Genomic DNA, 24,942 nt, shown 5'->3' on the forward strand with positions numbered 1-24,942 from the left:
GGCCCAGCTATGTGTATGCCCTATGCTACAGCACTACCATTTATTTTATTTTATCTGTTGTAATTTTGCTTTACTTGGGTTTTGGGCGGCCCTGGTATGGTTCTTACTAAATCTTGGTGGGGACCGCATGTGGGTTTCCTTTGTCAAAACGTCTTGAGCAGTTAACATTGTACAGGACTGATTGAGGACCCTAATTAAATTTTATTATTTTATTATTTTCTTGTTTGTTTTAATCAGGATTTAGGTTCAAACATAGTGTTGTCTGTCGTCCTGAACAGGATGCCTGACTTCCATGTTGACCTCTCCACATGGTTGGGTGTGACTGGCGTTACACTCATCCGTGTGGTAATCCTGTTTTGGGAATGGATCGTTATTGCCACATGTATATATACATTTTTATTTGATGTTACTTCTTGACAACTATGTAATGATAATGTGCACATGCGATTTTTATATACCGGTAATCACAGCTTTTTACTTTACAATATAAACTGGGGTATATATAATATTCTTGAAGCCATGTCACCATTTTGGGAGTTATTCTTATCATTTCCAAGGTTTGCTATCATGTGACCGCATAGACAGGATGCGTTTGTGGCTCAGCTTGCATTTTGTTTCTGGTGCAAACACGTGATCTGTTATCATGTGAACGACCTGTCTATGGACACTCGCGGCCTGTGTGTGTTCCACCTTCGATGCAATCACATTATTGCATCACATTTTTTTTTATGTAATGCGGAAGCAATGCGCCAACATGTGCAGTTAACCAAACAGGACGCTATATTGGATCCATGCTGGTTAGTTCTTGGCCCCCTCCATTATGTTTTTTATCGGTACGCCAGATATTTTAATGACAAAATAGCTTTTTGACATATTTTATTAATCTGGAATTTTGATGAATTAACCTCTTAAGGACCTGGCCATATTTCACCTTAAGGGCCAGGCCATTTTTTGCAAATCTGACCAGTGTCACTTTAAGTGGTGATAACTTTAAAACGCTTTAACTTATCCAGGCCATTCTGAGATAGTTTTTTCGTCACATATTGTACTTCATGACACTGGTAAAATGGAGTAAAAAAAAAATCACTTTTAATACCAAATTTTCCCAAAATTTGGAAAAATTAGCAAATTTCCAAGTTTCAATTTCTCTACTTCTATAAGGCTACATGCACACAACCGTTGTGTGTTTTGCTGTCCGCAAATTGCGGATCTGCAAAACATGGATGGCGTCCGTGTGCATTCCGCAATTTGCGGAACGGCACAGACAGCCATTAATATAACTGCCTATTCTTGTCCGCAAAACGGACAAGAATAGGACAGGTTATATTTTCATTGCGGACCACGGAACGGAGCAACGGATGCGGACAGCACACGGAGTGCTGTCTGCATCTTTTGCGGCCCCATTGAAGTGAATGGGTCCGCATCCAAGCCACAAAAACTGCGGTTCGGATGCGGACCAAAACAACGGCCGTGTGCATGAGGCCTAATACATAGTAACACCTACAAAAAAAGTTATTACTTTACATTTCCCATATGTCTACTTCATGTTAGGATCGTTTTCGGAATGACATTTTATTTTTGGGGGACGTTACAAGGCTTAGAAGTTTAGAAGTAAATCTTGAAATTTTTAAGGACCAGTTCAGGTCTGAAGTCACTTTGTGAGGCTTACATAATAGAAACCACCCAAAAATGACCCCATTCTAGAAACTATACCCCTCAAGGTATTCAAAACTGATTTTACAAACATCGTTAACCCTTTAGGTGTTCCACAAGAATGAATGGAAAATAGAGATACAATTTTAAAATTTCACTTTTTTGGCAGATTTTCCATTTTTATATATTTTTTCCAGTTACAAAGCAAGGATTAACAGCCAAACAAAACTCAATATTTATGGCCCTGATTCTGTAGTTTACATAAACACCCCATATGTGGTCGTAAACTGCTGTACGGGCGCACGGCAGGATGCAGAAGGAAAGGAATGCCATATGGTTTTTGGAAGGCAGATTTTGCTGGACTGTTTTTTTTTACACCATGTCTCATTTGAAGCCCCCCTGATGCTCCCCTAGAGTAGAAACTCCATAAAAGTGACCCCATATAAGAAACAACACCCCTCAAGGTATTCAAAAATGATTTTACAAACGTTGTTAACCCTTTAGGTGTTCCACAAGAATGAATGAAAACTAGAGATACAATTTCAAAATTTCACTTTTTGGGCAGATTTTCCATTTTAATATTTTTTTCCCCAGTTACAAAGCAAAGGTTAACAGCCAAACAAAACTCAATATTTATGGCCCTGATTCTGTGGTTTACAGAAACACCCCATATGTGGTCGTAAACTGCTGTACGAGCACACGGCAGGGCGAAGAAGGAAAGGAATGCAATACTTTTTTTTGAAGGCAGATTTTGCTGGACTGTTTTTTTTACACCATGTCCCATTTGAAGCCCCCCTGATGCACCCCTAGAGTAGAAACTCCAAAAAAGTGACCCCATTTTAGAAACTACGGGATAGGATGGAAGTTTTGTTGGTACTAGTTTAGGGTACATATGATTTTTGGTTGCTCTATATTACACTTTTTGTGAGGCAAGGTAACAAGAAATTGCTGTTTTGGAACCGTTTTTTGTTATTTACAACATTCATCTGACAGGTTAGATCATGTGGTATTTTTCTAGAGCAGGTTGTCAGGGTCCAGAGGAGGGCAACTAAAGTAATAACTGGAGTGAGGCAACTACAGTACCCTGAAAGATTATCAAAATTAGGGTTATTCACTTTAGAAAAAAGACGACTGAGGGGAGATCTAATTACTATGTATAAATATATCAGGGGTCAGTACAGAGATCTATCCCATCATCTATTTATCCCCAGGACTGTGACTGTGATGAGGGGACATCCTCTGCGTCTGGAGGAAAGAAGGTTTGTACACAAACATAGAAGAGGATTCTTTACGGTAAGAGCAGTGAGACTATGGAACTCTCTGCCTGAGGAGGTGGTGATGGTGAGTACAATAAAGGAATTCAAGAGGGCCCTGGACGTATTTCTGGAGTGTAATAATATTACAGGCTATAGCTACTAGAGAGGGGTTGGTGATCCAGGGAGTTATTCTGATTGCCTGATTGGAGTCGGGAAGGAATTTTTATTCCCCTAAAGTGGGGAAAATTGGCTTCTACCTCACAGTTTTTTTTTTTGCCTTCCTCTGGATCAACTTGCAGGATAACAGGCCGAACTGGATGGACAAATGTCTTTTTCGGCCTTATGTACTATGTTACGATGTTACTTTCAATTAAGATTAAGAGGCAATTAGTGCATTGTGTGGAGTATTTGTTAAAGCACTGACGATTTACATTACAATTCGTTAGTTAATGATATTTATGATGATTATATAGTTGGTTAGTTAGTGATAGTTCACTATAGTATAATGGTATTTAGTTGGTTAGTTAGTGCTAGTTCAGTAGAGCATAATGTTATTTAGTTGGTTAGTTAATGGTTTTTATATAGATTACAGAGTTAGTGTGCAGTGTTGTTGTTTTCTATTACTGTAGTGTGTATTGTCCCCTCATTGTTGGCCCTTTGTTTCTCTACATATTATGGATACAGAATTATATTGCTGTGTGCACATATTTACCCTGCTGGCGGGGGCTGGTGACAGCCTCCTCCTCTTCATCACAGGAGCTGGGGGGGGGGGGAATGCGGCTGCTGAGAGGGACCAGCCTCTTTGGCCTCCACCTCCACCATTTCGCCCACATTAGTTGGTGGTGGAGCATCTGCATGCTTGGAGGCTCCAGCATGCTCTCCCTCCTCCTCCTCCTCCTCTGCCGAGACCACAACCACCTCCATATCCTCTGTAGAAGGCCTGCGCCGTACAGAGTGAACTTGAACTCCTGTAATCACACAATGTTCAAAATTTAGACAAACAACTCAGAACTCATAACAAATGCAAATATACCCCTTAAAAGACCGGGCCATTTTTCACCTTTCTGCCCAGGACATTTTTAGCAAATCTGACATGTGTCACTTTATGTGGTAGTAACTTTAAAACGCTTATACTTATCCAGGCAATTTTGAGATTGTTTTCTCGTCACATATTGTTTTTTATGATAGTGGAAAAATTCTGTCAAAAAATTTACCAAAAATTTGATCACTTGGTATTACGCTTACGCTTTTTATGATGTAAGACTTTTTTTAAACAGTTTTTATTTTATTTTTTTACGGTGTTTAACTGAGGGGTTAGGTCATGTGATATTTTTATAGAGCAGCGCTGTATAATATGTCTACTAAATATTTAGCTTTAATTTTTGGAAATTTACATTATTATTTTTTTTTTAAACTAAATTTTTTAAAATGTTCTGTTTATTTTTTGTCCCCCACTGAGACTTAAACTTTTGGGGGTCTGATACCCTTTGCAATGCATTACAATACTTCTGTTGCTCCCACCTGCTGGGCAACCTGGAAAATTAGAAAGAAATTTACATTTAACATAGTTTTAAATGCACAGTTGTGAAGACATGAGCAAAATCATATCAGATGACAATGTAAAGGCTCTTAGAAGATAGTAGCGAGGTAGAGGAGTGTAGTAACACAACTCTGGGGTGTTACAATTGTAGTTTATGTATATACACACACACATATATATTTCTGTGTGTAAAATGCACGAAATCCGCTGGCTACATCATACATTTGTACCTCGCTGTGTGTATGAATATATATATATATATATACTCATGGCGAGGTTGAGATGTCTGATGTAACCGGCTGATTTGATACCTGTCACACTAGGTACTAAGTAATCATTTGTAAAGGGATGAAATACTTATTTTCATAACTGTATATACAGTCATGGCCGTAAATGTTGGCACCCCTGAAATTTTTCAAGAAAATTAAGAATTTCTCACAGAAAAGTATTGCAGTATCACATGTTTTGCTATACACATGTTTATTCCCTTTGTTTGTATTGGGGAAAAAAACAAAAAAGGGAGGAAAAAAAGCTAATTGGACATAATGTCACACCAAACTCCAAAAATGGGCTGGACAAAATTATTGGCACCCTTAACTTATAATTTGATTGCACACCCTTTGGAAAAAATAACTGAAATCAGTCGCTTCCTATAACCATCAATAAGCTTCTGACACCTCTCACCTGGAATTTTGGACCACTCTTCCTTAGCAAACTGCTCCAGGTCTCTCTTATTGGAAGGGTGCCTTTTCCCAACAGCAATTTTAAGATCTCTCCACAGGTGTTCAATGGGATTTAGATCTGGACTCATTGCTGGCCACTTCAGAACTCTCTAGCGCTTTCTTGCCATCCATTTATGGGTGCTTTTTGATGTATGTTTGGGGTCATTGTCCTGCTGGAAGACCCAAGATCTCGAACGCAAACCCAGCTTTCTGACACTGGGCTCTACAGTGCGACCCAAAATACGTTGGTAATCCTTAGATTTCATTAAAGCCTTGCACACATTCAAGGCACCTAGTGCCAGATGCAGCAAAGCAACCCCAAAACATCAATGAACCTCCACCATATTTTACTGTAGGTACTGTGTTCTTTTCTTTGTAGGCCTCATTCCGTTTTCAGTAAACAGTAGAATGATGTGCTTTACCAAAAAGCTCTATCTTGGTCTCATCTGTCCACAAGACGTTTTCCCAGAAAGATTTTGGCTTACTCAAGTTCGATTTTGCAAAATGTAGTCTTGCTTTATGTCTCTGTGTCAACAGTGGGGTCCTCCTGGGTCTCCTGCCATAGCGTTTCATTTCATTTAAATGTCGACGGATAGTTCGCGCTGACACTGATGCTCCCTGAGCCTGCAGGACAGCTTGAATATCTTTGGAACTTGTTTGGGGCTGCTTATACACCATTTGGACTATCCTGCGTTGACACCTTTCATCAATTTTTATCTTCTGTCCACGCCCAGGGAGATTAGCTACAGTGCCATGGGTTGCAAACTTCTTGATAATGTTGCGCACTGTGGACAAAGGCAAATGTAGATCTCTGGAGATGGACTTGTAACCTTGAGATTATTGATATTTTTCCACAATTTTGGTTCTCAAGTCCTCAGACAGTTCTCTTCTCCTCTTTCTGTTGTCCATGCTTAGTGTGGCGCACACAGACACACAATGCAAAGACGCATCAATTTTGACATAAATTTGTTTTCGCTTAGTCCTAACAGCAGCACAAGTGGGGTATTTGCCCCTGTGAAGCTGGTCAGGACAGGCGGAATTTTTGTGGAATAAAATTCTGCATCATTAATAATTAATTAGTTAATTAATCCCCCCCCCCCCCCCTTATATGGACCGTCCTTTTTTAACAAGTAATCATAACAGCATAGAGGGAGGGAATATTTGTGTGCTGCTGTTAGGACTAAGGGAAAACAAATTTACGTCAAAATTGACGCTTCCCTTTCGTCCTAACCAGCAGCGCAAGTGGGGAAGTAGCAAGAAACCTCACACAAATTTTGGGAGGGCTAAAGGACTTCCTACTAAGTAGTTGAACTATGCCACAGGAGTTAGAGAGCTGACCTATGGAAGAGCAGCATTTAATACAGACCGACCAACGGCTGTTCCCTCTGAACGCCTACTGTCTAGGCGGTAATGGGAAATAAAGGTGTTTTGCGTACTCCACGAGGCAGCAGCACAAATTTGCTCTAAAGGGATTAGTTTCCTTTCTGCACATGACATAGAAACTGCCCTTGTAGAATGGGCAGATAAGAAGGATGGCGGTGGTAAGTCTTGGGACATAAAAGCCAGCTTAATAGCCTCTTTAATCCATCTGCTCAAGGTGGGCTTGGAAACCTTGAGCCCTCTGTTGTTCCCCGAATACGCAATCAGCAGATTTTCCGATCTCCTGAACTCTTCAGTTCTGTTTAAATATATTCTGAGGACCCTTGGGATATCAAAGGTAAGTAATCTCTCCTCCTCAGGAGTGTTAGAAGTAGGAGAAAACACAGGTAGAGTTATCGTCTGATTGATATTTCCAAACTAAGGAACCTTTGGTAGAAAGGTAGGCAGAAATCTTAACAGGACCTTGTCCTGCAGAAAACTTAAATATGGTTCCGCTGCCCCCAGAGCCTGGAGCTCCCCAACCCTCTTGGCTGAGGTTATGGCCAAGAGAAAGGTAACTTTGAGGGAAAGGTATTTTAAGTCTACCTGTTCCAAAGGCTCGAAGGGGGGAGAGCACAACCCCCTTATGACCACTGGCAGCTCCCACTCAGGGATTGGTCTCTGGATGCTGGGCCTAGGTCTCTGAGCACCTTTAAGGAACCTCTTGATTAGGGGGTCCTGAGAAATTGGTTTACCAAGGCATGCTGACAGGGCAGCAACATGAGCTCTCAGTGTAGATGGGCTTAGACCCTTGTCTAGACCATCCTGCAGGAATTGAAGGATATCAGAGAGAGAGGGATCTGAGGAAACTACCTCTCTATCCGTGCACCATCGCATAAATATCTTGAATATGCGGGAATATTTCTGGTTCGTAGAATCCGCCCTGGAGTGAGAGATTGTTCTCAGGACCTCCACCGAAAGCCCTCTAGCTTCTAGAAGGGACCGGTCAGTCTCCAGGCTGTCAGACTGAGCCTCCTCAGATCTAGACAGGGACCTGTGTTCTGGAACACTAGGTTCTGTATTAGGGGAAGTCTCCAATAATTGCCCTGACTCATCTGCATGACCTGGGTGAACCAAGACCTCTTCGGCCAGAATGGAATGATGGCTATCACTGAGGTCTGGTCTTGCTTGATCTTCATCAATACCCTTGGTATCATGGAAATTGGAGGAAATACATAGGCCAGCCTGAACCTCCATGTTATGGACAGAGCATCTATCGCTACCGGATTGTCCTCCTTGTACAAGGAGCAGAACCTGCTTACTTTGGCGTTCAAACGAGTTGCCATCAAATCGATCTCAGGAGTCCCCCAGCGCTGGACTATCCTGGAGAAGATGTTGTCGTTCAGGGACCACTCTCCGGTACCGGAAGGCCCCGACTTAGACGATCTGCTACTATGTTGAGATCCCCTCTGATGTGAACTGCCACTAGATGAGATAGATTGCTCTCTGCCCAAGATAGAATTAATCCCACCTCCCTCAGGAGGGTCCGGGATCTCGTTCCTCCCTGTCTGTTTAGATAAGCAACCACAGTTGTGTTGTCAGGTCCGTACTCTCACAGCTTGATTTTGGATGAGAGGAGAGAAGTGATTGAGGGCTAACCTGACCGCCCTCAACTCCCTCAGATTGGACGAGAGGAGTCTCTCCTGAGGATTCCAGGTATTCTGAACTGTATTGTGTCCCAGATGGGCTCCCCAGCCTAGAAGGGAGGCGTCCGTGGTCAAGATCACCCAAGTAGGTTGGGATAAAGGCATTCCATCCACTAGGTTCTTCCACCACCTGAGGGAGGAACGGACTTCTTCAGACAGGGAGTGATTCCGATCTAGGTCTCTGGGTTTGCGACTCCAAACCGCTAAGACCTCCTCTTGCAGTGGGCGAAGATGCCACAAGGCCCAAGGCACTGCCTCTGCAGACGCTGACATGTGGCCTAACATCCTCATGAGAACCCGAATAAACACCCATCTGGGGGATAGGAGGAACTCTGCAGCTTTTATTACTTTGTCTCTCCTCTGTGGAGACAGATATAGGGTCATTAGTTGTGAATCTATCACAAACCCCAAGAACCGCCTTGTGGTAGAGGGAACAAACTCTGATTTGTCCCAATTTACGAGCCATCCCAGGTTCTGCAGAGTGTGGAGAGCTTATTGAAGCTGGACTTGTAAGATGTCTGCGGACACGGCTTTTAAAAGCCAGTCGTCTAAATAAGGGACGATTCTAAGCCTAGGAGTCTTAAGTGGGCGACCACAGGAGCCACAACCTTTGTAAAGGTGTGTGGCGCAGAGGAGATGCCGAAGGGCAACACAGCAAACTGGTAGTGCTTCACTACCTCTTTTATAAAGACAGCAACTCTGAGATATTTCCTGTGGGCCGGATAGATAGGAACATGAAGGTAAGCATCCTTCAGATCTATCGTTACCATCACGTCTGCCGGGTTCAGGATGTTTAGGACTGAGCGAATGGTTTCCATCCGGAAATGCTTCTTTCTGATAAACCGATTTAGGTAACGCAGATCGATAATCATGCGCCAATCTCCTGACGGCTTTGGAACAAGAAAAATGGGAGAATACACTCCCTGACCGAACTCGCGAGGGGGAACCTCCTCTAAGGCCCCCTTGACTATGTACTGGAGTACAGAGTCCTCCAGGACCAGCTGTCTGCTGGGTGTTAGACGTCCTGTAAGGGCAAACCTCTCCTGAGGTTGGGAAATGAAATCGATCCTGTATCCGGCCGTGATGACCTGCAGCACCCAAGGATCTGGAATTGTTTGCTTCCAAAAAATTTTGAACAAAAATAAACGACCTCCTACTGGAGGATTCAAACAGGGAGATTCGTGCGGAAGTGTGGGGGGTGGGGATGGGGAGGTGGTGGGCTGCTGAGAGTCATTGCTCAGCCCTGTGGTTCCCGCGACCGCGACCTCTAGCCCTCTTGTAACCTTCGGAACGTCTCTGGTTCCTCTCTCTTCCCTGGAATCTTCCACCTCTGCCTCTTCCACGTCCTCGAAAGGATTGCTGAGGGAGTGATTTTCCCTTCTTGTCCGCTAGATTTTCCATCAAGCGGTCAAGTTCGGAGCCAAACAACCTGCCAGGCTCATAAGGAAGAGTGCACAGATTGAATTTGGAGATATTGTCCGCTACCCAGGGCTTCAGCCATAGAGGATGTCTGCTAGCAGCAGACAAAGCCATTGATTTAGCAGCAAGCTTTAGTTGCTGCTGAGACGCATCCGCCATGAAATCTATGCCCAACAGTAGAGTCTTAAACTGGTCCAGAATATCATCTCTGGCGACTCCCGAATCTATATCTGACTGGATCTTGAGCGTGCGGGCGCGAATGAAGTCAGACACTTCGGTACAGGCTACGGCCACAGAGGCGGATGCCGCAGAATAATTGCGCCTAAGCGAACATTCTGCGCGTCTGTCAAGGGGATCCTTCAGATTACTCCCGTCATCGGAAGGCACCAAGGTTCTCCTGGAAAGCTTGGCTATTGCCATATCCACCTTAGGTGGTGGGACCCAATCCAGGGAGTCCCCGTCCTGTAGGGGAAACATAAGTTTAAACCTTTTGGTTAAGACCGGACCTTTCTCTGGATGTTTCCATTCTGTCGCCATTCATTTTTTAGGATATCCTAGGGATATACCAGGGACCCATATGTGTTTGCCCAGTACCCATTGCTAGTACTGCAACATCTACACCTGACCCTTGTCGGCTACTTACGTTTTTTTGTTTGTCTGTGAGGTACGTTTATCAGTCCCCAAGTGAGGGACCTCTTGATTTTATTATATTGATAATAAAAGCTATGTTTTAGGTAGTTGACTTCTGTGACAGTCTTTTCATATACAACTACCATTTAAGTATTTTGACGGTCGATAAAAATTGCTTTCATGGCCAGTTTCTTGTCGGGTACATTGTTTACGGAGGACCTGATCAAGGAAGCGAAGGATATATTTTCTGACAAGGATTTGCCGGGTCTGTCGAACTCACTCACCTGCAAGCTCACTTTCACCGACGTTTGCCAGGAAGTTAAAATGGCATAAATTCATGAAAAACAGTAACCGGAACACCTGTGAGCAGTTGGGCTTGCAGGAGAGTGAGTTCGTCGATTTTAGGACACTATGTGACTTGCATGAAGAGGGCTCCCGTACACTGGGCCAGGGCCCCTTCACGGACCTCTGCCCAAAAAGTAAAAAGGCACCTCCCCCTATGAACTACGACCATATTGAGATATTTTTGCAAATGGTAACAGAGGATTTGGATAAGCTGCCCCCGAACAAATCCTACTTCCATAATCTGTCCGGCAAGGAGATGGAGGCCCTCCGCACCCTTGAGCGGGATGCCTCGATTGTTATCAAACCGGCAGATAAGGGAGGAAACCTCGTAATTATGGGACACCTCCAATACAAAGTGATGACAATTGTTAAATGACAAAGAATGTTATCGCATTTTACCCTTTGATCCCACGGAGATATTTCTTGGGGAGCTCACATCTATACTAAATGATGGATTATTAATGAAAGTAATCAGCGACGTGGAGTATCGATTCTTGCTACCTAGCACACCCCAGACAGCTACGTTCTACGGGCTACCTAAGGTCCACAAGGGTGTATCCCCTTTAAAGGGCCATCCCATTGTGTCTGGGGTGGGTTCATTAATACAGAATAGCGGGATCTACATAGACAATATACTCAAGAATTTTGTGTCCTCTTTACCCTCTCACACAAGAGACACGATGGACTTCTTGCATAAAATTGAAGCTCTTAATATCGAACCGTCGTGCTCTCTTGGAAGTATAGATGTGGAAGCACTCTATAGCTCAATCCCCCACGAGAAAGGCCTTATGGCAACATCAGAGTTTTTGAAAACCAGAGCTGTTTGTCATAAACTACACAACACTTTTGTGGTGACCCTCCTTGAGTTCATACCATAATTTCTTTCTCTTTGACGGGCAATTCTTTCACCAGCTCAGGGGGACCGCAATGGGGAGCCCCTGTGCTCCGACTTATGCAAATCTCCTCCTGGGCTGGTGGGAGGATCAAGTGGTCTTTCCTGATGTACATACCTGGTGGGGTGACAAGATCGTCTTCTGGACCCGATACATCGATGACGTTTTTCATTTGGAATGGGAGTCCCGAGGAATTTACTCTGTTCGTTGGGGCTCTTAACACCAACGAACTGGGACTTTCCTTCACCTCGGAATTTCATCCTGATTCACTAACGTTTCTGGATGTTAGAGTCACAAAAAATGGAGGCGGTCTTGTCACCTCCACCTTCAGGAAGACCACTGCCACTAACAGCCTACTGCACTGGGATAGCCACCATCCAACCAGTTTGAAGAGGGGCATACCCCGTGGATAGTACTTACGTATGAGGAGAAACTGTTCGGACCAAGAAGGGTTCCACCATGAATCAAGGAAATTACAGAAGAGGTTTGTAACGAGGGGTTACCCGCAGCATGTCCTCAGGGAGGCCTTTCATAATGCATCCGTGTGTGAACGAAGTTCTCTCCTGGTACCCAGAGAGTCAAAGGAGAAAAAGGAAGAGGTAATTAGAATTATCTCTACGTTCGATACTAGAAACCAGGAAGTTAGGGAGATTATCAACAAATATTGGCCTATCCTCCTGATGGACCCGGACGTGTCAGATATTCTATCCTCTCGTCCAAGTATACCGATTAGTCCACAGTCACTACTCAGGACACGTCCCGAAGGGAACCTGGCTCGACCGTAAACCGGTGGGCATTTTTCGGTGTGGGTCCTGCCTAGCCTGTAAAAACATCAAACATTCTAAACAGAATATTTGTTCACTCAAGGGCAGAACCTATGACATACGCGATTTTATAAACTGCCGTAGCAAGGGGGTCGTGTACCTGGCCCAGTGTACTTGTCCCAAGGATTATGTGGGCAAAACGTTCAGGGAATTCCATAGACGAATCCTGGAGCACATGAACGATATTAAAAACAAGAAAGACACGCCCATAGCTAAACATATGTGGGAAGTCCACAATGGGGACTCCCAACTAATCAAATTCTCTGCCTTGGAATTGATTAGACCCTCCCCCAGGAGGGGCGACTGGGACCGGAGGATCCTCCAGAAAGAGACGGAGTGGATTTTCCGGCTCCGCTCGCAGTCCCCGGGGGGTCTAAATGAACAGCTGACGTTCTCAAGTTTTCTATGAAACACTCGGCAATCCTGTCAGAACCACTCTTAAACTTCCTTCCTAAGTGACGGAACTGGATATCGACACGCGAAGTGTCAATTTTATTATCGTTAAGACCTTTCCAATGATTAAGGTCATTCGTTGGTATCATATATATCTATTACATATAGCACCACCGATTTCCCTAGCCCCAGGTTGTAGGGCAATAATTCCCTAGCTCTAACCCACGGGTTTCCAAACTGACACCCCTGGGGGAAGGAGATTAATAATTATAAAACTTGATGTCTATTTTGTATCTGCATGCATAGTTATTTAGGTTTCCCCACCACCCAATTGCAGGGTAAAAAGAGTATATAGCCCCATGTTCACCAAGTAAGATGTGCATATGGAGAAGTGACCTGCCCATTCATATATGGATGTAGTGACCTGTGATGTGATCTGTCAATTTATCATTCTATTTAGTTTGGGGAAAATGAGTCGTTTCTTCTATTATCTGCGAAAGTACAAAATAACTCTGGGGAATCTATTACTATTAGTTTTATTATTATGTCTCTTCCCCCCGCTATTCCCCATAATGAATACTATGGCTCCTTGGAACACCTTTCCATTCCTCCACCTGCTCCTGTCGATGTGGGGATCGGAACGGAGGCCCCAAACCAGTGGAGCCTCCGCCCCACGGGATGCCGCGCTGGAACGCAAACACACATGCGATCCAGTCGCCGTACCCCTGTGATGACGTGGACGGCCTGGATTGGCCGTTTCATGGTGGAACGCACGGCCATCTTCAACTCCTGGCGTGCGTTCCATCTGGTTGAGCGGAAGCCACAGGCGGACTGGTGAGAGCGCTGGCCTATATTTCATACCACGGGGGGGTAAATGGAACAGTAGTATGCGAATATTGTATGATGCCCCCTGAAACCACCGCGATTGGTGGCAAGTTACTAGGGACTGCCCTACCTGGGGGTTTAAATATTCTAGGGATTAGTACACAAATTGGAGCCGTATTTTCAGTGCCCCCTGGAGCACCCCAAGCCGCAGATCGCTGCTCAGGACTAATACAGCAACAGATGAGTATCGATTTAATTTAAGTTATCTTTTCACTCTGGACCTGTTGTAATCTATTGTAGTGCACCATTGTTGTGAAATCCTTGGCAGCCATATACTGCCGCGGGGGTGCTCCAGTTATTTTCTTTGTTTTGATTCAGTTTATTTCTGTTAAACCGTTGGTGTGTGGTCACTAAGTATTGATCGTGGCTTACTGTATTATCCTCTTTGTCTCCTGATAAACCTGTTATTAAAGGGGAAACGCGTCGAGACCAGAATTATATAACCAACAGTATTTTATCTAGCGCATTGAACGACCCAGGCATCCATATGGGCCAATCTTTGTTGTAAGGGCACTTCAAGGACAGGTAGTTTTAGGCACAGGGACAGAGTGCCTCTACCATCTGGGGGCATCTCTGGGCAGAGAATAGACCAGGGATATCCTAGGGATATACCAGGGACCCATATGTGTTTGCCCAGTACCCATTGCTAGTACTGCAACATCTACACCTGACCTTTGTCGGCTACTTACGGTTTTTTGTTTGTCTGTGCTGCACGTTTATCAGTCCCCAAGTGAGGGACCTCTTGATTTTATTATATTGATAATAAAAGCTATGTTTTAGGTAGTTGGCTTCTGTGACAGTGCCCGCTCCAACATGCGCTGCAGGATAAAGATGCAAGCATATAATCCCAATTTCTTTTAATACAAGTATTGAAAATAATGTCCTTAGCAAAACATCAAAAAGTATTTTGTCTTCGAAGGAGAAATATTAGATTTAATGTTACCGTCATAAGATCGGATTGTATTGCAATTGTATGTGTGTGGGGTCTGAGCAATCGGATATTGGCCAGCTGAGCAGAGGTGTACCTGTCTAGTGTAGTGACGGTACGGTACAGATGGTTCGCCTCCCCGTGGTGCACCCTGGGTAACTCCAAATATTCCAGCAAATACTGGCGGTAAGACAAAGAAAGCTTCTCCTGAGTCCTGACCAACAGGACACAAACTGTAATCTATAGACTGTGGGGGAATGGGGGGGGGGGGGGGCATATAGTGTGTGGCAGGAAAATGGATGTGCAATGTGCATGTGAGAGATATTTCTATGCTGTCCATACGTACTGTACAGGCAACAGACATAGTGCTGTGATGTTACAATACTTAGTGCACTAATCAGTAATATCTACTTAGACCTAATAAAAAGTGAAGTTGTATGTATTGCGAAAAAACATTCGCATCATAAGTGGCGATTTTCGCAATCACAAATATGTTATAACACTCTATCTGCATATAAAGCGAATGGTCTGACATGCACGTGAAATGTAATCAAATACACTGGTGGAAAGTGTAGGAGTTCTTCCTCACTGAAAATTGCTTCCGACCATCTTTTCCAATCGCCTAAAATTTTGGGTAGTTTGAAAACGGTTGCTAGACCATGCCTCTTTTTGCACATGCGCATTAAGCGAATTTTACATTTGCGATTTACGCAATGAAAAAAAATAATAGTGATTGAAGAAAGCGAATTTGCGAATTCACAAATATATGACGAATATTCACCCATATATTCGTGAAATATCGCGAAATCAAATATTGCCCCTGCCGCTCATCACAATTATAAGGAAGGACACTGTATGTAATGATAAGGGAGGACACTGTATGTAATGATAAGGGAGGACACTGTATGTAATGATAAGGGAGGACACTGTATGTAATGATAAGGGAGGACACTGCATGTAATGATAAGGAAGAACACTGTATGTAATGATAAGGGAGGACACTGCATGTAATGATAAGGGAGGACACTGCATGTAATGATAAGGGAGGACACTGTATGTAATGATAAGGAAGAACACTGTATGTAATGATAAGGAAGAACACTGTATGTAATGATAAGGGAGGACTCTGAATATAACAAGGGACCCTGTATATAATACTAGGGAGCACATTGTAATAACAAGGAAGGACACTTTCTAATAATAAAGTATAGCACTGTGTATAATAAGGGACAATGTTGTGTATGATGTATGGCACTGAGCTTGGTATACGTATTCAGGCGAGAGAGGTGGCGCTGGTATTCTGCGGCTGGCTGTCTGCTCCTGGAGTCCAGTGTCGCCCATGTGCTGTTCCCTGTGCTCAGAAGCAGATGGTAAAATATAGTAATAAATATGAATTTAAAATTGTTATCTAGCCAAACTATATATATGACTGGCCCGCCAGCTACCACAAAGGTTAATGGCAGCTGTATCAGTTTCACTAAACATTGCAGTCAGTAAGGGCTGTTTGCTCTCCCAGACATCTTCAAAATCATCGTGGACCGGCCAGGGATGAGCTGCGTACACAAAACTGTCTTATGTCCCTGATACACTCATTTGAGCATGAATAATGATAAGAAGAGTAGATGTGGGCTCTGCAATCACGTACGACGTGGGAGAAGCCCCCCTTGGAGACAAAAGCGACGCCCATGCTTTAACAGGAAAATTCAGGTGCCTTGACGTTGGACTGTTGCAGAGGCAAAGAAGAAAAGAAAGGTGCAGGAAGCTAGAGCATCACTCACTCCTGTGGAATAGTAGGTGGGACTCCAATAACCTTGTTTATTGCAGTGTGTGCCTTGTGGTGGGCTCTCGTCCCCTGCTGGGGGTGGGAGCTAAGCAAGACCTGCTGCAGCCACCACTGCATGAGGTAAACTAAGAGGAGTCTGCCTCTGCCACCAGGGAACACGCTTAAGTTCAAGAGGCAGTCTTCCTCCAGCTGTGGGTATTCAAATTACATATGCCATAGACTAGACCTGAATTTAAGTCCCTGGCTGTGGAGCAGGGGTCCTCATGGCCACGGTGACCCAAAGATGAACATTTGAATCTGATGACTCACAATGTGTGAGTCTGGAGAATGTCCATGGAGAGGAGCGGAAGTCTCTCCCTGCAGGTGTGCCACCGAAATAGGCCCAATACACATGTTCGCCCACTAAACCAAGACAAGTGACTGACAAGTAGTGTTGAGCGCGAATATTCGAATTGCAATTTTTTTTCTCGAATATCGCAATTTCGAGATTTCGCAAATATTTAGAATATCGTTCTATATATTACCTGTCCTTTGGATTCCTGGCTTCCTGGCTGCTCCAGTCAGTGCCAGTTGCCACTTCTGCCGACTTCCGTGCTCATGAAGCGTCCCCATCACCATGGGAACGTCTCCATATACTAGAATGTACTGTCGGATTTGAGAATTACGTTGAAATCGCAATTCGATTAATTCAAGTTATAATAATCGAATTGCGATTTCAACTTAACACTGCTATATTCCATATTAGCTAAATTACAATCTATATGGGTATTTTACGAAATTTCGTAATATTGCTCTAACTTCGTCTTTTAGAATATTCGTAATATTGCTCTAACTTCGTCTTATAGAATATTACGAATATTCTAAAAGACGAAGTTAGAGCAATATTAAGAATATACGTAAAGTTGAAATCGCAATTCGATTATTATAACTTGAATTAATCGGATTGCGATTTCAACTTAGCACTGCGATATTCCATATTAGGCAAGAATTACCGATTAATTCAAGTTATAATAATCTAATTGCGATTTCAACTTTTTACGTATATTCTTAATATTGCTCTAACTTCGTCTTTTAGAATATTCGTAATATTTTAAAAGACGAAGTTAGAGCAATATTACGAATATTCTGAAAGACGAAGTTAGAGCAATATTACGAATATTCTAAAAGACGAAGTTAGAGCAATATTACGAAATTTCGGAAAATACACATATAGATTGTAATTTAGCTAATAACTGCTACAGTAATTTTTTTAATAGTGTACATATTTTACAAAACTTAAGTTCAGAAGAGGCTAAAAAAATTAGAGAAAAAAATATGGATTATAGCACTATATTAGCTAAATTACAATCTATATGTGTATTTTACGAAATTTCGTAATATTGCTCTAACTTCGTCTTTTAGAATATTTGTAATATTCTAAAAGACGAAGTTAGAGCAATATTACGAAATTTCGTAAAATACACATATTAGCCTAGCCATAGTCAATTAGCATAGGAACGTTGCCTTATACTATCAAAAGAAAAAATTGCAATACGCGATTATTTAAATTGCATATTATTCGCGATAATTGGAATAATTACGAATATTCGATTTTGACGAATATAACACGAATATTCATTCGAAAATTAGCGAAATCGAATATGGCACCTCCCGCTCATCACTACTGACAAGCTGACAACAATGTATGGTAGTAGAAAGAGTCTCTATGCCCACTGAAGTGATAGTTGAGAGCTGGTTCTGTAGAAGAGGCAGCTGGGTAAATGGTTAGTGCCAATGACTTGGTTTGTGCATCATCTCCTGTGAACACTGCAGCAGGGGTAAGAAAGATGCAGGTAACTGGGACAAGCTGCAAGGAGACAAGAGACCCTGAGATAAAACTCTTAAGACTTGAGACCTAAACATCGGCTCTGGATCAGGGAGGTCTCCCTTGGATCTAGAAGATTGCATACATGGACTGTATATAATTGAAGAACTGTGCGTATAAGAGAGTGTGCATTTCGTCAGGCGGAATGGTGAGTGAACGGAGGCAAACTGATGCATTCCATTCAGAATTCATTAGGGCAAAACTGATCCACTTTGGACCGCTTGTTAGAGCCCATAACGGATCTCAGAAACGGAAAGCCAAAATGTGAGTGTGAAAGTAGCCTAAATATGTGTAGTTAAGTTTTTGTTTGCTCCAAAAATGTATGTTCCTCAGGTTGCCTTATTCCATAACATCCAAAGTCCTTATGGATGGAGAGGGCCTAGCCCTTCCCAAGCATTTCAGCTGCATGCAGCTTATGCTGTGGCTGGTGGCTCATACCCGCTCCTGAATTTTTACTGTCTTGTCGGTGTTGGGCAGTCTGCCTGGTCATACTGCACCAAATGCAAAATGGTAGAGGAGCAGGTGGTACTGGATAATTGAGAGGCTGGCTGAGGTGAAGGGCAGTCACAGCCTGTTTATGGCAGTAGGGCTAGAATTGGCGTAGGTATCTATAATATAAAAAGTTGTGTAAATGAATCGATATGTCTGGGGGGGGGGGAATGTTCTGGATCTGTTGATTCACCCCCTGGCCCCCTACCTATCATGTGTCGTTAATAAAAGTGGTGTTTTTGTGGCAGAGAGGCACCAGCACCCAAGTGCAATTTTTATATATGCACCCTCTATGGTCATGCCACTGATCTTTGGGATACATTACAATATCAAGTGTGAGAAAGACATTACCCAACATCAGTGCCCAACTCAACCAACGCAACCAAGGCAAAGGCTAGTTTATAGCCCCTCCCACCCAGCTAGTTGCATAGACACTCCCCTATCACTGCCCCTAACAATGCCCACCTAGTTTATAGCTCCTCCCACCAGCCAGTTACATAGACACTCCCCTATCACTGACCCTAACAATGCCCACCTAGTTTATAGCTCCTCCCACCCAGCTAGTTACATAGACACTGCCAAATCACCACCCCTAACAACACCCAGATAGGTTATAGCTTCTCCCACCCAGCTAGTTACATAGACACTCAGGGCCGTCTTTAATATTGATTGGACCCTGGGCAAAAATTTACTTGGGCCCCCTGGATCCCGCCTTCCCACACCCTAGCATGCAATCATGCCCTCCACCACAACACACCAACACACACACACAAAAATAATAATCCACACACCTCGTAGAGTAGTAAACTTTAATAATGATGAGTGGCCACTAGAGGTGTTCCTTGGCAGTAATGTAAATACTGCCTTTTTTCTGAAAAGGCAGTGTTTACATTAAAAAGCTTGCAGAGACATGGTATAGACACCAGAACTACTACGTTTAGCTGTTGTGGTTCTGGTGACTATAATGTCCCTTAATATAGAGAAAAAAAGAATCAGCATAAAAGTATCAAATAAAATGGCTGCATCATTATTCTAAAAATTAAAAAAGCACAGCTTCTGACACAAATATATAGTATTTTGCAGATTATTATTATTATAATTTTTTTTACAATGTGCAGATAGTACTGTACTACTAACCCCTCCACCCCCCTACATACAGGGTAATACAGCGCCACATACCTCTTACATCCAGTGACGTCTCTTTGATGTAGATGTTCTCTTTCCTCATCTTCTCCTTTCAGACCTTCAGCCATTTCTCAGCCATTTCTCCTCTCTGTAGTTTGACAAACAAAATCTTAGTTTACTACTTTTCCATCATCCTCCCATCTTCTGGAAAAATCATCCTACCACCCCCAATCTTTGCCGCTGTGTTCCCCAATACTATACTGCAGAAACAGATAAACCCCCAATAGTAGTACCATGCAGATAGTGTCCTTCAATAATTATTGGCACACAGTCCCCTAAAATTACTGCGCCCAGCAAATAGTGCCCCTGACACTAATAGTGTAAATATAATGTCCCCCAAAAATAATTGTGGCAAGCTGATACTGTGCCAAGGTGCCCCTACAGTAATAGTGCTCCTAAAAGTACCACCAATAGGAATAATTCTCTGCTAGAGCACACATGGTAGTAATAGTGCTCCTACAGTGCCCCCAACATGTCCCCACTGTGCCCCAGAAGTAATAATGCTCCCATAGTGCCCATACTAGTAATCATGTTCCCCATAGACCCCCAGTAGTAATAAAGCCTATCATAATGCCCCCAGTAGTAATAATTCTCCTTATATTGTGCCAGTGCAAAAAATACACCCTTTCAATGCCCCCAGTTGAGTTAATGTCCCCTTAGTGCCCCCATAATGTGCCAGTATAAAATACCCCTATATAGTGCCCCCAGTAAATCCTCCCATAGTGCTCCTCTCCCCCCTTCTTCCTAGTTCCCCCCATAATGTACCAGTATAGAATACCACAAATATAGTGCCCGAGTAGATGCACTCAGTGTCCCCCATAATTTGCAAGTATAAAATACCCCTTCTTAGTGCCCCATAAATGAGCCCATAGTACTCCTCTCTCCCCTTCCCCATAGTACCCACCATAATGTGCTCAAGTAAAAAAATGCCCCTATACAGAGCCCCCCATATAAAATACCCCTTCTTTGTGGCCTCAGTAGAAGCCCCCATAGTGTTCCTCTCCCCCCTTCCCTCATAAAGAATACCCCTTCTTTGTGGCCTCAGTAGATGCCCCCATAGTGTTCCTCTCCCCCCTTCCCCCATATAAAATACCCCTTCTTTGTGGCCTCAGTAGATGCCCCCATAGTGCCACACAATAATGTGCCGGTAAAAAGTGCCACCAATAATGTGCCTGTAAGAAGTGCCCCCATAGATGCCCCCACAGTGCCCCCAATAATGAGCCAGTAAGATGTGCTCCTATAGATGCCCTCCAATCATGTGCCAGTAACAAGTGCCCCCATAGATGCCCATTAATCATGTGCCAGTAACAAGTGTCCTCACAGATGCCCCCTAATCATGTGCCAGTAACAGGAGCCCCCATAGATGCCCCCCAATCATGTGCCAGTAACAAGTGCCAACATAGATGCCCCCCAATCATGTGCTGGCAGCGATGTGATGCAGGCCTCTTCTGGCCTGTGTCCCGTGCTGTACGGCTCAGGCGGCGTGATGACGTCATCGTGCCGCTTGCACCAGCCTCTGATAGGCTGCAGGCACTAGGCCTACAGCCTATCAGAGGAATGGGGAAAGGAGACACCTCTCCCTCCCTGCCCTGCCGCAGCACATCTATCTGTATTGCTGTCCTGAGGACGGCGATACAGATGACTATGGAGATGAGCGCTTCCACAGTGGAAGCGCTCAACTCCCTGTGCCCTGCCCTGCCGCCGCCCCCCACTTGTCACCAGGGCCGCACCGCCTGGGGCCATCGCCTCACTTTGCCTAATTGGTGGTCCCCTGGAATTTTGCGCTGGGGCAACAGTCCCCCCCACGCTATGCCACTGGCCAGTGGGGCTCAAGAGGCAGCTGCCTTGGGCCTTATCACTGCCCCTAACAACACCCAACTAGTCTATAGCTCCTCCCACCAGTCAGTTACATAGACACTCCCCTATCACTGCGCCACCCATGGACATAACATCACAGGAAACAAGAAAGACCTGCATGGACATGGTCATGTGACCACAGCCCAGAACAGGACATAGGAGCAATAAAGGTAAAATAAATACATTACAAAATTACAGCGACCTCCAGAAATCATTATTCTAAAGGATGCTGATACAAATCGAAAAAACCTACAGTACCTTAAAGGAATTGTATGAGGTTAGATAACTTATCTGGAACGGAGGGGATTTGACCCAGTAAAAATTATATTTTCTATGCTTCAATGCCTTTTTTATTTACAAAAAAAAAAAAACTTTGGAAAGCCCCTTTAATTTTATCATATGTCTGATTGTTTGGGCTTAAAAGTAGAAAAAAATGGTTGTCATTGAACAACCCCCTGATGTATTGCACATCGGTAATACAACTTTATTAACAAAACAAATGGCCTGATGAAATATAGCGATGAGTGTAGGAATGACAGCTGCATAGCTAAAACTTAAAAATAGTATTTGAAGACAAGTTCAGCTCCACATAATGATAATGGTCTCCAGTACAGCAGTGTGCCCATACACCTTCTCCTAGTCATATTAGCATTGTGACGTCAGCTCCAATTATCTGGGGACTCCTCCCTCCTACTATTTCAGTCCTAACACAGGGATTCGAATTCCAGAGGACAGAGAGCAGAATCCCTGGGAGGAACACTAAGCATAGATCTCCAGGAGCTGGGCTGCAGGTAATACACAAGTCTTCTTTTTCCTCTGCGAGTTTTAAGGTTCCAAAGATGCTGTAAACTTTATTATGGGTTTTAGTTACTATCGATGAAATAGCAAACTCAGTAAAAAGGTTAAACTTTTTTGAACTTGTATAATAAGATTGGTCCAGGAAGAATGTGGAAATGATGTACAAGAACAAGCTATGAGTGAGATTTCGTCTCAAGGGATGGATCACATTGATGTACTGTAGGAATCAAGGTACTGGGGCACATGGACTGTATGTTGTTTGTGCAGATTTATGGCGTTGCCAGTTGGGCTGTTGGTTGCGGTTGTGCAAATTTAATCTTGGTGAGGTGGCATATTGGGGAGTGCACATAGCATAGAAATATTCAACAAAGCGTATAGGTTATGGACCTTGAATGCATTTTTATTAGGGCTCATGCACACGACCGTATGGCTTTTTCAGTGTTTTGCGGTCCGTTTTTTACGGATCCGTTGTTCAATTTTTTGTTTCCGTTCCGTTTTTCCATATGCCATGTACAGTATACAGTAATTACATAGAACAAATTGGGCTGGGCATAACATTTTCAATAGATGGTTCAGCAAAAACGGAACGGAGACGGAAGACATACGGATGCATTTCCGTATGTGTTCCTTATTTTTTTTCGGACCCATTGACTTGAATGGAGCCAAGCACCGTGATTTGCGGACAAGAATAGGACATGTTCTATCTTTTCACGGTATGGAAATATGGAAATACTGAAAAGGAATTCACACGGAGACACTTAACTCAAAAAACGGCGAGTATACTGAACGCAAAATACTGTCGTGTGCATGAGCCCTAATTGTGCATTGTACTATTTTGGACTAAAATTATGTTTCCTGTAGATTTTTATAATGGATCTTCAACTGTTTGTCCTCTGCAGCCTCACAGTTTCACATACATTGCAGGCTGCTCTGTCCCCTTACGGTGAAGTCCAAGGGAGCTCTCTGACGGTTCTTCTGCAGCCCTTATCTGAGAGCTCATGAACACTCATTTGAGTTGAACCCTTATCAAATTGATAAGAATTCAGCTTTACTGAGTGTTTATGATCTCTCAGGAGAACAGAGGTAAAGCATACAGCACAAGCTGTCAGAGCAGCTCCTCTGACAGATTTGACGGTGAAGGAGAAAGAGCAGCTCGCATTGTACAATGCAATAACTACCCGGCAACAATTAAAAATGCATTCAAGGGTGTTCATAGCCTTTAATGTATAGACCAATATCTACCATTTTGCATCGATGGCTTCACATACACTTTGAAAAGACTGAATCTACGCCAAATATTTCTGTGGTAGATTCTCAATTCCCTTATCTTCTACCTATATCAACTTATTTGAGAAGGCCACTGGCTGCCCTGGAAGACCATGCATTACGTCAATTTTGAGTGGTTGTCTGAAAGAGGTATCATACTTGTATGTACACGTATACATGAACACCCAAATCTGCTCATTTTCTTCCTCTGTCACAACTTTTGAAAGTGAGGATGGTTACCAAGGCGAGAAGGTATATTCCACATTTAAGAATTCTAACCTTTTTTAAAAAGTTGTAGAAAATTATCCAAATTATACTTTGGTAACATCTCTTGGCAGTTTTGCTCGATATTTATCAAAGCATGTGGAAGGTTTGCAAGTATGGCACAATCTACGGCGCCGTAAATTTTTGACTTGACAATTTCCCCTCATAACAAATGAGTCTCTGGTGGAAAAAAAAATCACTGAAATCTGTTCCATCGTGTAGAACTAGACGGATGAGTTGGTGAAAATTCTTTCAGTGGGCATCTCTGCAAAAGATTAGTCCTCATCATGAAGCTCTGTGAAATACACCTTTGTTGTCTTACGTTGGAAAATGTGGCTTTATAATAGAAAATACAGCTGCTGCCGAAAAGCCAATTACGAAGGCTCTCATAGGTAGTGCAGTTTTTACTATAATCGGACAAGAATTTTCCAAATAGGTTGATTTCAATAAGACTTCTTTTAGCAACTATTAAAATGATTTTCTATGGGACAACTGTTAAAATGCTCGAGCTCTTGATGTAAGGAAAGGGTACTTTCACACTTGCGGCAGAGGATTCCGGCAGGCAGTTCCGTCGCCGGAACTGCCTGCCGGATCCGGTAATATGGACGCAAACTGATGGCATTTGTCAGATGGATCCAGATGCGGATCCGTCTGACAAATGCATTGAAATACCGGATCCGTCTCTCCGGTGTCATCCAGAAAAATGGATCCGTTATTCATTTTTTTTTTTGCATTTTTAAAGGTCTACGCATGCGCAGACAGAAAAGCCAAATCAATTTTGCCGTAACACTTAATGCCGGATCCGGCACTAATACACTTCAATGTACGCTAATGCTGGATCCGGCATTCCGGCAAGTGATCATTATTTTTGGCCGGAGATAAA

At 43.3% G+C, this 24,942-nt stretch overlaps 1 protein-coding gene across 1 annotated transcript in view; it reads left to right on the forward strand.

The window, feature by feature from the left end:
• The first annotated feature begins 22,386 nt into the window (after positions 1–22,386).
• Positions 22,387–24,942, forward strand: part of LOC122932411 (sarcolipin) — a 48,519-nt gene continuing 45,963 nt past the window's right edge. The window contains exon 1 of the mRNA XM_044286791.1: positions 22,387–22,522. The gene's annotated coding sequence lies outside the window, so the exon portion shown is untranslated. The remainder of the gene's footprint in view (positions 22,523–24,942) is intronic.

The sequence above is a fragment of the Bufo gargarizans genome, chromosome 3 (genome assembly GCF_014858855.1).
Source record: "Bufo gargarizans isolate SCDJY-AF-19 chromosome 3, ASM1485885v1, whole genome shotgun sequence".
Taxonomy (NCBI): Eukaryota; Metazoa; Chordata; class Amphibia; order Anura; family Bufonidae; genus Bufo; species Bufo gargarizans.